Source organism: Haliaeetus albicilla, chromosome 30 (genome assembly GCF_947461875.1).
Source record: "Haliaeetus albicilla chromosome 30, bHalAlb1.1, whole genome shotgun sequence".
Classification (NCBI taxonomy): Eukaryota; Metazoa; Chordata; class Aves; order Accipitriformes; family Accipitridae; genus Haliaeetus; species Haliaeetus albicilla.
In genome coordinates, this window is record NC_091512.1 from 478,810 (window position 1) to 493,134 (window position 14,325).

At 47.2% G+C, this 14,325-nt stretch overlaps 1 pseudogene; it reads left to right on the plus strand.

Moving 5' to 3' along the window:
- Positions 1-4,669: 4,669 nt before the first annotated feature.
- Positions 4,670-5,758, plus strand: LOC138683008 (olfactory receptor 10AG1-like; annotated as a pseudogene).
- Positions 5,759-14,325: the final 8,567 nt, after the last annotated feature.

The following is a 14,325-nucleotide window of genomic DNA, read 5'->3' on the forward strand; positions in this document are numbered from 1 at the left end:
TTTGGAACTTCAAAGTGGGACTTGGAACCTATAAATGAGGTTTTGGACACTAAAACCACAACTTTGGCCTCTAAACCTGAGAGTTTGGAAACTAAACCTGAGCCTTTGGCCTTTGGACCATAAAAAAGAGGCTGCTCTCTAGAAAGAGGCTTTCTGCACCTGAAAATGAGGGTTTAGATCCCAAAAGAATGAAACTGTGGGCCCTAAAAAAGCCTATGGGTAATAAAAGACGGGTTTGGACCCTAAAAAGGAGTATTTCTGCCCTAAACATGAGGCTTTGGGCACTGAAAAGGAGGGGCTAGAAGCTACAGATGACGCTTTGCACCCTAAACAAGAAGGCAACCTATTGGTTCTTCTATGGAGCCCAGAAATGAAGCTTTGGTCCCTAATATAGAGCTTTGGGCACTCCAGTGGAGGCTTAGTGTTATGTAAAGGCAGTATTAATAAGCCTTCTCCCTCCCAAAGTCAAAGTCAAGATTAACAGTTTCAAGATACTTTTTCTTTTTGCCCTTGGCTTTTGACTCATTAAGGCAAAAAGTATTCTATTACTTTCTCTCTCTAGTTTCTACAGGGACATCCATTGCAACAGCAGAAGTGGAGGTGACGTCACATGAACCACTTCTTTGCTTAGACCTAACAAGTAAAACCACAGGAGACGTTAATTCCTGCAATGGAATGTCTTGCTCCAAGTTACTAACCATACACAAATTCAATACAGAGCTGCTCCTCTTTAAGGAGATTGATCCGGCATCCCTCACCCCTTCCACCCGGATGTCCAAGCCGCACACGCAGCAACTAGCTAAGAAAGCAGATAGAAAACAGCAAAGTTTGCAAGAAATCTGGTATCAAAGAGCCTCCCTCACCGAGTCTTTATGCATGAGTAACTTTTCTTTCAATCACTTTGACAGAGGACTTGCTCCATAAACAAAGGAAAATTTTTCAGTGGAATTGTTGCAGTTTGAACTTTATTTAAAACAGCTGTAATCTGATTTGCATAGTCCTGGGGCTGTATCGAACTTCTGCAATAGCCAGGGAAACTCCCGAACAGTGACGTCACTCTGCACTGGGCCAAGCGTTGAGTCAGGGTATATTAAGGTAAAGTGTGTAATCTCACCTATGCTGGATCAAGTCCGGGAAACTAGGAACCTAACTTCTTCCTAAACTTCTTCTTAAAACCTTAAGAGTGAGAGGAGCAACAACAACAACAAAAGTAAGAGAGATCAGAAGATAGTTCTACAAAGCAACAGTAAAAAAAAAAAAAAAAAATCCACATAAAGGCATATATTTTGATATCAATTAGCTAGGTTAGTTTGATACTAGATGCATAAATCCATGTGCTGACCTAGAGGTTAAGGGCAAAACAGCCTTTAACAGTCTTGGAATACACAAGTGGAAGCATTTATTTAAAAGCTTGGTAATATCACAGGGCTGTAGACTATTAGAAAACACTTTTCATATTTGCTTTGCTGTTTATCTTATCACCTACTTCAGCTTTACTTCCTTCAAATTCCTGATGGATTTTTATTTACACAGGTGCTGAAGATGTATACCTACTGTAACTAGTACACAGAGTTGACGGTATTTAAATACCATGGTTTTAACCTTGGTCACAAAACCAAGGTAACCTTTTTATAAACTCAAGGTGTAGTAGCTCTGCTACAAGCCACTTAAGTAACATGGGTTCTGTGTCTTAATTTTAACCTGTGAGTAAACCTAAGCCTTGCGCTCTGAAGTTTTGGGGTTTTTGGAGGGGAGAAGGAAGAAGAAGACCTCTCAAACCCACTAAAGCAAATTTTCTAAGAGATTAATTGCACTTGAAGCAAGCTGGAAACCAGAGGTAATAAGGAAAAAAGTATGTATATGGTTATAATCATGCTTTCTCCGTAAGTTTGGAATACTAGCAGTAGGGGGAATGCTGGAGAATGAAGACCTTACAAGATAGCTACCTGCCTCTTGGGTCTTGCCACTAGGGTTTCAGGTGGATGCTTAAGAGGATCAGAGCTCAGAATTGCTGTTTAAGCCAAGCAAATAATTTTAAAAGAATTCAGGGGTATCTGTTGTCCGCACAGCAAACTGGGACTTCCGCCGTCCATGCAGTTTGCAAGCTGCACTATTCAGAGGTTGTTAATTCAAAACCTGGAAATTGCCCTTTGTCCATGTTCTTGAAGACCATCTTCACTTTCTTCCGTAGAACAGAGTTCAAGCTCTCAGGGCCACCTCCGCCTTGAGGATAACATGGGACCCGGGGAGGTGGAGGTACAGAGAGGCCTTTTCTGTTGCTGCACAGTGAAGTTAAGCACAGGTTGAATAGGCTTATTTTCTGCTTGCCTTTTTGGTTTGGTTTGGTTTTCCTTCCACAAGTTTGGCACCTGTCCTTTGAGCAGCTAAACCTCATGCCTCCGTTTTTCTGCTGTTTAAAGACCTATAGTTATGCTGGAAGTTGCTAGTCAGGCTAACGCCCATGCTTCTGACAGTCTTTCTCAAATCATTCATGGTGCCGTGGGCATCCAGGGAGGAGCAGTGGCAGCACCAGCGTCCCCACCTTCTCTCCTGAGGCTGCTTACTAACTGTCTTATAACCAGGTGAGAGTGACAGAGAGGTGTCCGGAGAACCATACTCAGGTGGTTTCCAGGGGAAAGAAGGAGTGAAAAAAGGTAAGCACTGCCTCCTGCAGCATCACGGACTGAGGAGCGTGTTCCTGCCTCTGGGCTCCTGACAACGGTAAATCCCTTTTGGCATGCCCTGGAATACGGAGGTAGTGTGGCAGCAGAGACACTACCAGAAGCAGCTGCAGGCATCTATCCAGCTTGGCTGAGCTCACTGGAACGAGCTTCCTTCAGCTTTAAGAAAAGCTGCCTGAGGGATAGTCACCACGGAAGAAGTACTCTGGCAGTTTCCCGAGAGCAAAGCTAGCCTGAACTGTGCTCTACCTGTGATCTTGGGAAGCACTGGCACATCCGAGCGTTAAAAAGAATAGGCTGTATGCTTGAGAACATTTTGAAACAAGCAGGAAATGCTGGTATGTGGATAATCTGCATGTAAGTGGTAGCTTTGAGTTAAAGCATTAATTTAAAATAAATGTGGGTGAGTCACAGGGGTTTTTATTCAGAAAATAAAACTATTTCCTTTTTCTGTACATGTATATGAATAAGTAGGTAGATTAGGAAACAATCATGGTGACTTTTGCCTCACGCAAACCCTGATGTTAACTTGCAAATGTTGAATGGCACCCTTAGGAGATAGATAAAACTCACAGGAAAAAGGCAGGAATACCTTGGAAAAAGCATCAAACTATTAGGACCATGTGTTTTTGTGAATTCTGGGTTTTCTTGGGAGAAAACTGCCCTGCAATTTTCACCTGGCTAATCTGAATGCTTTTATCACATGTTTTCTGACCTGTTGTTCTCATCATTAACGCATCCGACTTTAAGAAGACTTCTCAAAGGGTGTTATTGATAGCTGGAGAGACACAGCCAGCATCCTCAGTCCTCTGCCTGGAAGAGGATATTGCTTCCCCATGTCAGACCAAGATTCTTAAACATCTTTCAGCTGAGTCACTTCTTGCTAAGAAGTGACCTGCTAGTGTGGTGCTGCGTGCTTGTAGCTCACATCCTTCCAGCGTGTCCAGCAAGAAGGCTTTATGCTCTGGGAAGGTGGGAAATGCAAAGGGAAGGCTCAGTTCCCCAGGCAGCAAGAGCATTGCTCTGCCTCTGTGAGGGCTTGCAGGGATCTGGGAAGCATTGCAGGCTTGGGATCAGAGCGAACGGGCCCTCAGCTGGATTTGTAAGCTCTTCAGAAACCCAAGTGACAGAGCAGCAAGTTTAAGAATGCGGAATTATTCAGGACTCATTCAGAAGTTATAAAAGCCTGACCTGTTCAGGAAAACGGGGTACCGTGGGGCCATCACCCACTTTTGATCACTTTCTTCTCTGTATGACTGAAAACTGCATGAAGCTATTTGATCACTTGCATAAAAAAGTCCTTTAGCACCCTGAAAACTTGTGATTTATGCATAAACTGCTGCTGATCTGTCTTGTTAAAATGTCCCATGCATGCCTCAGTGTCACTGGATTCACTGGCAGATAGCAGCTTGTTTTCCTTCTGATGGGATTCACCCTTCACCATGTAAAAATTAATGCTTCGGATCTGAGATAGTCTCCCAGATCTTTGTGTGTGGACACAGCATCACGGGGTGAGCTCTTACATGTGAGAGAGGAGAGCTGGGACTGATCTCTTTCACTAAGGTCTAAGAATCAAGTCATGCCTTGCCTTGCTCTGTTTTCTTCTTTTTCCTCCCTTTTCTCCTTTGCACCCTATTTCTTCTTAATTGTCTTACACTAAAAGTAGCTCTTACAAGATCCAGACAAGGAGTGTAAGCAAGACTGTTGCTGAAGTGGCTAGTGTTTATCCCTTTTCTGCCTTTTTTCTCATCTGTCACCAGGTATTCTATTCTCTAAAAAAGAAAGTCAAGTTTCTTTTCTGCAGATGACAAAACCCAGTCATTCAGGGTCAAGGATTCTGTTCTCTCCTCTCTTTACAAACCTCCCTGCAGCAAGCAAGCCATGTTAGGTTTGCAAACATTCATGCCGATCTTGGTCAAGCTCGCCTAACCCTGCAATCACATGTATGCGGATGTTTGTAGTCTTTCTCTAGGCTTGAAGTGCGCGTGATGGTGGACAGGCCATCAGCATCCTCTAAGAGCCTGTTGTTTGGATTGCTCCGTATAGGGAAAATGTCCCAAAGAAAAGGCTTGGAGAATCACACTGTTGGATCTGGATTCATTCTTCTGGGATTTTCTGGCCACTCCAGCTTGCAGGGCCTGTGCTTCGCAGCATTCCTGGTCATCTACCTTGTGGTCCTCACAGGGAACAGCCTGATTGCTCTCATCACAGTGGTGGACTCAAGCCTCCACAGCCCCATGTATTTCTTCCTGAGGAACTTGTCCTTCCTGGAGGTCTGCTACACGTCAGTCACTCTGCCAAAAATGCTGGTGGGTTTCCTGATGGAAGATGGCCGGATCTCCTTCCTTGGCTGTGCTGCCCAGCTGTATTTCCTGGTTTTGTTGGGCAGCATCGAAAGCCTTCTCCTGGCTGCCATGGCCTATGACCGCTACACAGCCATATGTGACCCCCTGCGCTATACCCTCATCATGAGCAGGGGTCTCTGCATCAGACTGGTGGTGGGGTCATGGATAGCTGTCGTTCCAGTGCAAGTCGGATAGACCTACCAGGTGTTCACTTTGCCCTTCTGTGCATCCCATGACCTTCACCACTTTTTCTGTGATGTTCCCCCTCTGCTGGAACTGGCCTGTGCCGACACTTTCTGGCACCAAGTGATGCTGTACACCATCATCCTGGTATTTGCCATCCTTCCCTTTTCCTTAATAGTTATTTCTTACATTCAAATTATCAGGGCAATTCTGAAAATACCTTCAGCCCTGGGCAGGCACAAAACCTTCTCCACCTGCTCTTCGCACCTTGGGGTGGTGATGCTCTTCTATGGCTCAGCCACAGTCACCTACTTAAAGCAACGGTCAGGGGATTCTGTAGATGCTGACAAATACCTTGCCCTGCTTTACACAGTTGTGACCCCCACGTTTAACCCTGTCATCTATAGCCTGAGGAATAAGGAAGTGAGAATTGCCTTGAAGAGACTCCTACAGACAAAGTGATACTACAGAGTATGTAAAATATAGACCCAAATAGTACCCACTGGGGTACGTGGTTGCCTGAACAAAGGCATCCCATATTTGCTGAAAGAAAACTACATGTCCAGCCTGGCTTTCATCCTCCTCAAGAAGGGGAAAGGTGTCCTGAGGCATTCCTGTTAGGTCCTGCCCCACCATGATATCTTTGTACTCTAGAGCATCTTCAGTGCCCCTAAGTATTTTAATGCAAATAGCTGCTTCAAGCTGTGTCTGACCTATGTAACAGTAAAGGGAAAGAGTCAAAGCATGGTCTGTAGTCAATGAAGCCCAGAGGGCGACACAACCGATGAAGAGATGACTACCTTCAGGGTTGAGAAATCACTTGCTAGACCCCATGGACTATCTACAGTGTCCCTGCGTGCAATCAGCAAAAAAAAGTTAAGATACACGGAAGTCATCTTCCCCTGCTTTGATGTCTTGCACTGAATTGTGTAATGCTTGACTATCTTGACATAAAGAATAATAATAAAAAAATCACCAGGGGGACAGTCCAGCACTGGAATAGGGTCCCAGAGAGCTGTGGAGTATCTGTTTGTCATGGTTTAACACCAACAAGCAACTAAGCACTGCAGAGTTACTCGCTCAGTCCCCAGCGGTGAGGTGGGGGAGAGAATTGGAAGAGGAAAAGTGAGAAAACTGGTGGGTTGAGTTAAAGGCAGTTAAATAGGTAAAGCAAAAGCTGGGCACACAATCAAAGCAAAAGAAGGAATTCATTCACTCCTTCCTGTCAGCAGGCAGGTCTTCACCCATCTCCAGGAAAGCAGAGCTCCATCACGCAGAACAGTTACTTGGGAAGACAAACGCCATCACTCCAACACCCCCCCACCCATTACTTCCTCTGCCAGCTTTTATTGCTGAGCACGATGTCCTATGGTCTGGAATATCCCTTTAGTCAGTTGGGGTCAGCTGTCCCAGCTGTGTCCCCTCCCAACGTCTTGTGCACCTCCAGCCTACTCGCTGGCAGAGCAGTGTGAGAAGCAGAAAAGGCCTTGACATTGTGCAAGCACTGCTCAGCAGTAACTAAAACATCCCTGTGTGATCAACACTGTTTTCAGCACAAATCCAGAACATAGTCCCACACAAGCCTCTATGGAGAAAATGAACACTCTCCCAGCCAAAACCAGCACAAGCATTTATGTACAGAATTGGCTTTGCCACTCTGAAACTGTGTCTCTTTGAAAAACTAGCCTGGTGGGGGTTTTTAGCTCAAATGCCTATGCAGCTCTGAAGTTTGTTTCCACATATGGAGCAGCTTTGCACAATGTCTGCTCCAAGAGGGGAAGTATCTCAGCCTGCAATTGGAAATGGCTGATGCTGGGAGGGGATGTGTTTCCTGAGACTATATTTCATATGCATACAATACAAAAAGATTGCGAAGGTGAATGGGTATGACAGAAAGAGGAAAACTGCCCACCCAATGGAGCTTTGCAGGAGGAGGAAGGAGCGGTACACAGCATGAGGTGACACCAGTGGGATTAGCACGTAGGAAAGACTTTTGAAGGGAAGGCTTTGCAAGGGCATACCCTGGCTTCACCCAGCTGCAAAATAGAGACTGGGCAGTGTATTGAAGTGATGGTGAGAAGTGTCCTGGGGTAAAAGAGTGTGGATGAGAGAAGGTTGGAGAGATTTGGGCTGCAGAGATTTGAGGTAGTCCTTGGATGTTCAGAGTAGGCTGAGCTTTGGAAATGAGAAAAATAAAGCAGCTCTCAAGGATGTTGTGGAATTAGAAGTACTAACACTTTAGAATACTAACAGCACAGTGCTGTAAGGGAATTTCTTCTTATTCTTCATTATGATTAATTAAAGCACTTTCATTTCATTCCCAACATTCATTTTGACATGACAAAAGAGCCATAAGTTCTTGGTATTTAGCCTCTGGCATGAATTCTTAAAGCAGTGGTTTTTCTCTCATGGCTAGTTCTTTGTTGTCCTTTACATGTTACACTTCTTAGACAGCATTGCCCTTTAAATTATCCCTGCCTCATATCTTTTCTCCCTGGTTTGTGGAGGAGAGGGAGATGGAAGAGGGGAGATGTTTCTTTTTTAGCCAAAGGCAGCAGAGGGACAGATCCCAGATTAGTGCAAAGGCACAAAGGAAGCCAACATTGCCCTGTGGTGTACACTAACACAATACTGTTACTGACAGTTCCAGTCTCTGAAGTCCAAATTGTGCAGCAGAGACCCTGGAAGCTCTGAGCTCCTTTCATCTGTCCTGCATCTCAACATGTAGAATGAAACTAACCTAGTAAAAAAGATTCTTTGGATTCTCTTCACAGCCTGAAGCACCGCATTTGCCAGGAGACTGCCCAGGAGACCAAAAGAGGACTCACACTCCTCTGCACATAAAGCTTAGGTGTTCCCAGGTGTAGGGTTCAGCGTTCGGAAGATCTCGCGATGTCATGGAAAGTTAGAGGGTTAGTCGCAGCCTTATGATGTGTCTGTAATCCCACCTACCCTTGTTAGTATAAAAGGAATTGACTGCGCAATAAAAGGCGGAAGTTGGCGCTCACACTGTGTGTGTTATCTGTCTCTTTCCCTGGTCTGGGGGGTGATCAGTGATCTAATCGTGGCACCTTGATATGCGGCGAACGCTACATAATGGTGACCCCAACGTGATCAGTCGCACTAGGCGACGATGGGACTTGTGCAAGTGATTAAGGTGTTGAAAGTGTTGGCTGATGAGATGCAGGCCCACGATGGACTCCTGTTGAATTTGCACGACCATCATCATCTGGAGCATCATAGATGGTGTGGCAATATGAATACCACCTCAGTCAAAAACTAATGTATAGGTCACCTTGGTTAACATAACAGGTCAAGATTCTCTGTGCACCGCAACCGCATCATAAAGCCCATGAACCAATAGACAAGATGGCTATGACTCGTGCAGCGCACCTGGCCAGCGAGCGCATGCGTCATAGATTGCAACTGAGGCAGACTTTTGGCACCCGCTGGCCACGTGTGCCAAAACCCGTTCCTCTGCAAATGTATAAATACCGTGATTTTCCGAAGAGCATCGGGCTGGTGTACAGTGAGGCCATCGTTGCCTCTGTGGGGATGCCCACGGAAAGCTGGCACCTACCGATTGCTGGGCTGAGTTCGCGGAGCAAGATGACACAAGAATGTATGGATGGTTCATCTTCCTCATAGTCCTCATGGTTTGGGTCATTAGGGATAACGGGTTGGCTCAAAGAATTATGGGCATTATTGTAGTTATTGTGATTTTAGCTATTGTAATAATTTTACCTTCTTCAGCTTGTTAAGTAAACATGGCATCCCTCATATAGCACCGGCCAGGCCATTGTAGAACGAGCACGTCGAACTTTAAAGGCCTTACTCGATCGGCTTAGGGAGGGGGAGCAGGAGGAGCCCTCCTGGTTACAGGAAAACACACCTGCTCTCCGTACACAGCGTCTTCTGTTAACTGCATTAACTTCATTAAATCAGACAGTTCGAGGGGATCTGGAAGAGACGGCGGCGCAACAACACTTTACGAACGCGGAAGAGAAAGGTCCCTACCCGTTGGTCCGCGTGCGTGACCTTCAGACACGCCAATGGGATGGGCCGTTTGAGTTGCGTTGTCTTGGGCGAGGGTATGCCTGTGTACAGACACCTGAAGGGCTACTGAAATGGGTTCCTAGTCGTATGATTCATCCTGCCTTAACCTCGTAGTGTTTGAGTGTTTTTCCTACAGGTTGCTGTCATCCTTTCCTGGCTTGTGACACCTTGGGTATCTGCTACAAACTTCTGGCAGTGGATGCAAAGCCAACTGGGGGACCCTGATGTGTATCCGGACGACGTCCCTCTCAGAGTCCATCAATACGTGCCTTTATAGGATCCGGCTGTCAGAGCTCGCAGCCAGGAATCTAGGTGCCTCAGACATTAAGCCAACATCAGCGCACCAATGATAAACTTTATAGAGTAATAGAAGTAACTCTTTCCAAGCCTCATGATGTATCTGTATAACTTTCAATCTACCTCCTGTGCGAATTTCTATAAAGGAGCTCTTTGCTCTGCAGGGTAAATGGGACATTTACGGGTGTTTAAGATAGAGTGTTTCAACTTAGTTGTAGAGATATGTTTATACTCATAGTACTTTACTTAGTTATTTCTTGGTGTGGAATTGTTCATAACAATAGAGGCCAACTCGTCATAGAGAGGGGGGAGATGTAGGGTTGGGTGTTCGGAAGATCTCGCGATGTCACGGAAAGTTAGAGGGTTAGTCGCAGCCTTATGATGTGTCTGTAATCCCACCTACCCTTGTTAGTATAAAAGGAATTGACTGCGCAATAAAAGGCGGAAGTTGGCGCTCACACTGTGTGTGTTATCTGTCTCTTTCCCTGATCTGGGGGGTGATCAGTGATCTAATCGTGGCACCTTGATATGCGGCGAACGCTACACCCAGGAATCTCAGGAGGCACGACATACCGATTCCTGGGTTCAAGGAGCTGGTCAAATGCCTTGTCTCCATTTCTGTAATGGTGGCTTCAATGCCTGGCCCATGTGCAGACTCTGTACAGGGATGCAGACGTTCATGGAGCAATCTGCTTGGACCTGAGAGCTGGCTGGCCCTGCTTGGAATCAAAGGTACAACTTGAGACCTCCTGAGTACAGGACCATTCCACCCTGAGTTGTCCTATGACCCCCTGCTGTAGAGACCCCCCACCTCCAGCTGAATCCTTTCTCCTGGGGCACACTGCAAGGCACAGGCTTATGGAAGGGTTGTTGGGAAAGGGAGTGCTGGGATCTCTGGTCCAGCCTCCCAGCCAAGAGTGGGGTATCGCCCGTTCCAGGGTCAGGTTGGCTGAAACATCATGGGGTTTATTCTGCTCCCAGTGCAGACCTTGCCCCCTTCCCCTTGAAAAACTTCAGGAGGTTTCTGATGGCCAAAGCCACAAGGGTGTCAAAGTGTCTCTGGACAGAAACTCCAATGTGTCAACATTTAAGATTTGTGGGCCAATGCCTCTGGCAAGATAGCAATATGGGGAACTGCAGGACACTATGGGTAAAGAAAGAGAATGACGTGGTTAACTGAGTGGCACCCATGGTCATAAACATTACAGCAACCATCTCAGAAGTACCATAAGAGGGTACAAAACAAGAGATGCAGGGCCAATGGGCAAAGGATTAACATGGCAGGCTACTCTTTTAGAGAGTAGCAGAGAACTGCTTGGGCAGAGGGAAATGAAAAGGGAAGCAAAGGATGTGGTCAGGGCTGTTTGGGGACACCTGTGAAGCAGCCCTACACCTGATGTGAAGTACTTCTGTGGTCAGGGAGAACCTGGGAGCTTTCTCTCATTTGAAGACCTGAAGGGGAAGGAAGGACAGCATCAGTCAGGCTGGAAAGGACCTTGGGAGGTTTCTCGACCAACCTCCTACCCAAGACAGCATCAGAGCAGATTCCTCAGGGATTCATCCAAACACGGCTTGGTCACTTTCTGGCATAGAGCTGGCACACACCCTCTGGGCAATGGCTTCCAGCACTTGACTATTGTCACGTTGGAAAAGTTTCTTCCTGTATGTACCCTGACTTTCTCTTGTTTCAGCCCACTGCTTCTTGTCCTTGTGTCTTGTACCATGGACATGAGCCTGACTCAGTCTTCACGGGAACAGTGCAATGCTGCTGCATGTTCCCCCAAGATCTTCTTTTCTCCCAGACAAACAAGCCCAGCTCTTTTAGCTTCTTTTCACATTCCAAGTGCTCCTGCCCTGACCACCATTGTGCCCCTCCACTGAACTGGCTCCAGTTTACCAATGTCTCTCGGGTATTGTGGGGTCAAAACCTTGGCAAGTATTCTGGATCTGTTCTAAAATGTGCTGAGCAGAGGGGGATAATCACTTCCACTCTCTATGCTCCTTCTCATACACCTGGGATGATGTTGGCCACCTTTGCTGATGGCTCATCTTTTGCCTAATGAAACCCAAGGACCACCAGAACTTTTCCCACAGAGCTGCTACCCAGCCATGCAGCCCCTGGCCTCTGTCATTGCAGGGGCTTAGTTCACCTTGGGGCATGGACTTTGGATTTGTCTTTATTGGATATCATGAGGTTCCTTTTGGCCCATCCCTCCAGCCTGTCTATGTCCTTCTGAGATGGCAACCCTGCCCTGCAGTGTAGTGTCTGCTCTCCTCAGTGTGGTGTTGTCCTGGTTTTGGCTGGGATAGAGTTAATTTTCTTGCTAGTAGCCGGTATAGCGTTATGTGTTGCATTTAGTAATGTGAAGAATGTTGATAACACTGATGTTTTCAGTTGTTGCTAAGTAGTGTTTAGACTAAAGTGAAGGATTTTTCAGCTTCTCAAGTCTGGCCAGCGAGAAAACTGGAGGGGCACAAGAAGCTGGCACAGGACACAGCCAGGGCACCTGACCCAAAGTGGCCAACGTTGTATTCCATACCATGTGATGTTCCATCTAGTGTATAAACTGGGGGGAGTGGAGGCGGGGGGAATCACCGCTCGGGGACTAACTGCGTGTCAATTGGCAGGTGGAGAGCAATTGCACTGGTATCATTTGTACATTCAATCCTTGTATTATTACTGTTGTCATTTCATTAGTGTTATCATTATCCTTATTGGTTTCTTCTTTTCTGATCCATTAAACCGTTCTTATCTCAACCCACAAGTTTTACTTCTTTTCCCGATTTTCTCCCCCATTCCACTGGGCGGGGGGGGAGTGAATGAGCAGCTGTGTGGTGCTTAGTTGCTGGCTGGGGTTAAACCACAACATCATCCCAACCCCAAGAGGAGCATGGGGGATGGTGAAGAGGGGGTTAACAGTCACTAAAGAACAACTCTGCTGCTCCTTCCTCCTCACACTTCTCCCCTGTTCCAGCTTGGAACTTCTCCATGGGATCCCACCATATTTGCAGTCAAGGCTATGTGTTGTTCATTCCTTTCTGTCTTACTTTTCTCCTTTATAGTCACAGAATCACAGACATGTTGAGATTGGAAGGCACCTCTGGAGACCATCCAGTTCAACCCCCTCAGCTGAGGAAGGGTCAGCTGGAGTATGTTGCTCAGCACCTTATCTAGGTGAGTATGGATTAACTCCATGGAGGGGGACTCCACAATCTCTCCGGGCAGCCTGTTCCAGTGTTTAACCACCCACACAGTCAAACACTGTTTTCTTGGGTTCAGATGGAGGTTTATACTCATTAATAAGATCCCCCTCAGCCTTTTCTTCTCCAGGCTGAACAGTCCCACATCTCTCAGCCTTTTCTGCTAGGAAAGATGCTCCAGTCCCTTAAACCAGCTTTGTGGCCCTTTGCTGGACTTCGCTTGAGTAGGTCAACAAGTATGATGCACTGGGCAGCCCAGCACTTGACACAGCACTCCAGCTGTGGCCTCAGCAGTGCTGAGTAGAGGGGAAGGATCACCTCCCTCCCTCTGCCAGCAAGGCTTCTCCTAATGCAGCCCAGGAGGCTGTTGGCCTTTGCCATGAGGGGGCATTGCTCGCTCATGCTCAGCTGCTTGTCCTCTGGGACCTCAAGGGCCTCCTCTGTGGAGCTGCTGTCTAGCTGGTCGACCCCAGCATGATTTCCACAGTATAGTTGGATCACAGGCTGTCCTTCCCAAGGAAACTGTCCTTCTTGAAGATGACCTTCACCTCTGTCACAGGTCCCACAGTGCTGCAGAGTCACCTGGGACAGCAAACCCCTCTCCTGCCAGGGCTGCACAGCCCAGGCCTGTTTCTCTCTGGGCTTGGGGACTGCAGCTTTTGCTCTTTGTGGGAAAGTCATTCATCATGATGTTGCCACCTGCCATCTACTCCAGCATGCATCTGCTGAGAAGCAAAGCCTTTCTAGACAAGGGCTCCCATCACTTGGCAGAAGGTTTCCTTGTTACAAATCTGCCCTTGGCCCTGGTGCCACATCTGAGGTGCTGCAGTCCTAATGGGCATCAATGCCCACCACCTGGGGCGTGGACGGGGGAGCCCTGTGTGCCATGACAGAGCTGTGACATGAGGGGAATAAGAGCTGAGGTGCGGAAGGACAGCTCCCACGGGTTATTTAGTGAATGGAGACACAACATGTTTAGGAGAGACCGACAGGGAAGATGAGAAGCGGGGGATGCCTTGTGTGATGTCAGGGCAGCTCAGATATGTGTGGACATTCTGTATGGGACAGGCAACTGATGAGGTGGGAGCTTCTCTGTGAGTCAGCTTCTGAATAGGCCATCCAGTCTGATGCTCACCTGGACCTGGAACTCCCAGAAGAGGAAGAGCTTGTCAGGGATGTGAAGACTGGTGTCAGCCTTGGCCATAGTGACCATGAAATTTTGATGTTCCAGATCCCCAGGGATGGGAAGAAGGAGAGTAGCAGAGAGCAGACCCTGCACATCAGGGAATGAGAATTTGGCCTATTGAGGGCGCTGGCAGGTGGGGTCTAAGATGGCAGTGACAGGGCCCTGGGTAGCATCACCTGCAGCTTCCACCCACACCTCTGCCCATGGGCCCAGGAGACGATTGAAGCCTAGGCCTGAGTTTCAGCCCCAGCTTGGTCTATGCTGTAGGTCTACTGGTCTCCAGACACAGCCATACACACAGCCTTGCCTGTCCATGGACCTTGTTGATTCACACTTGCAGGCTCACTTCCCACCTTGATTCTTTATGGGTTGTACA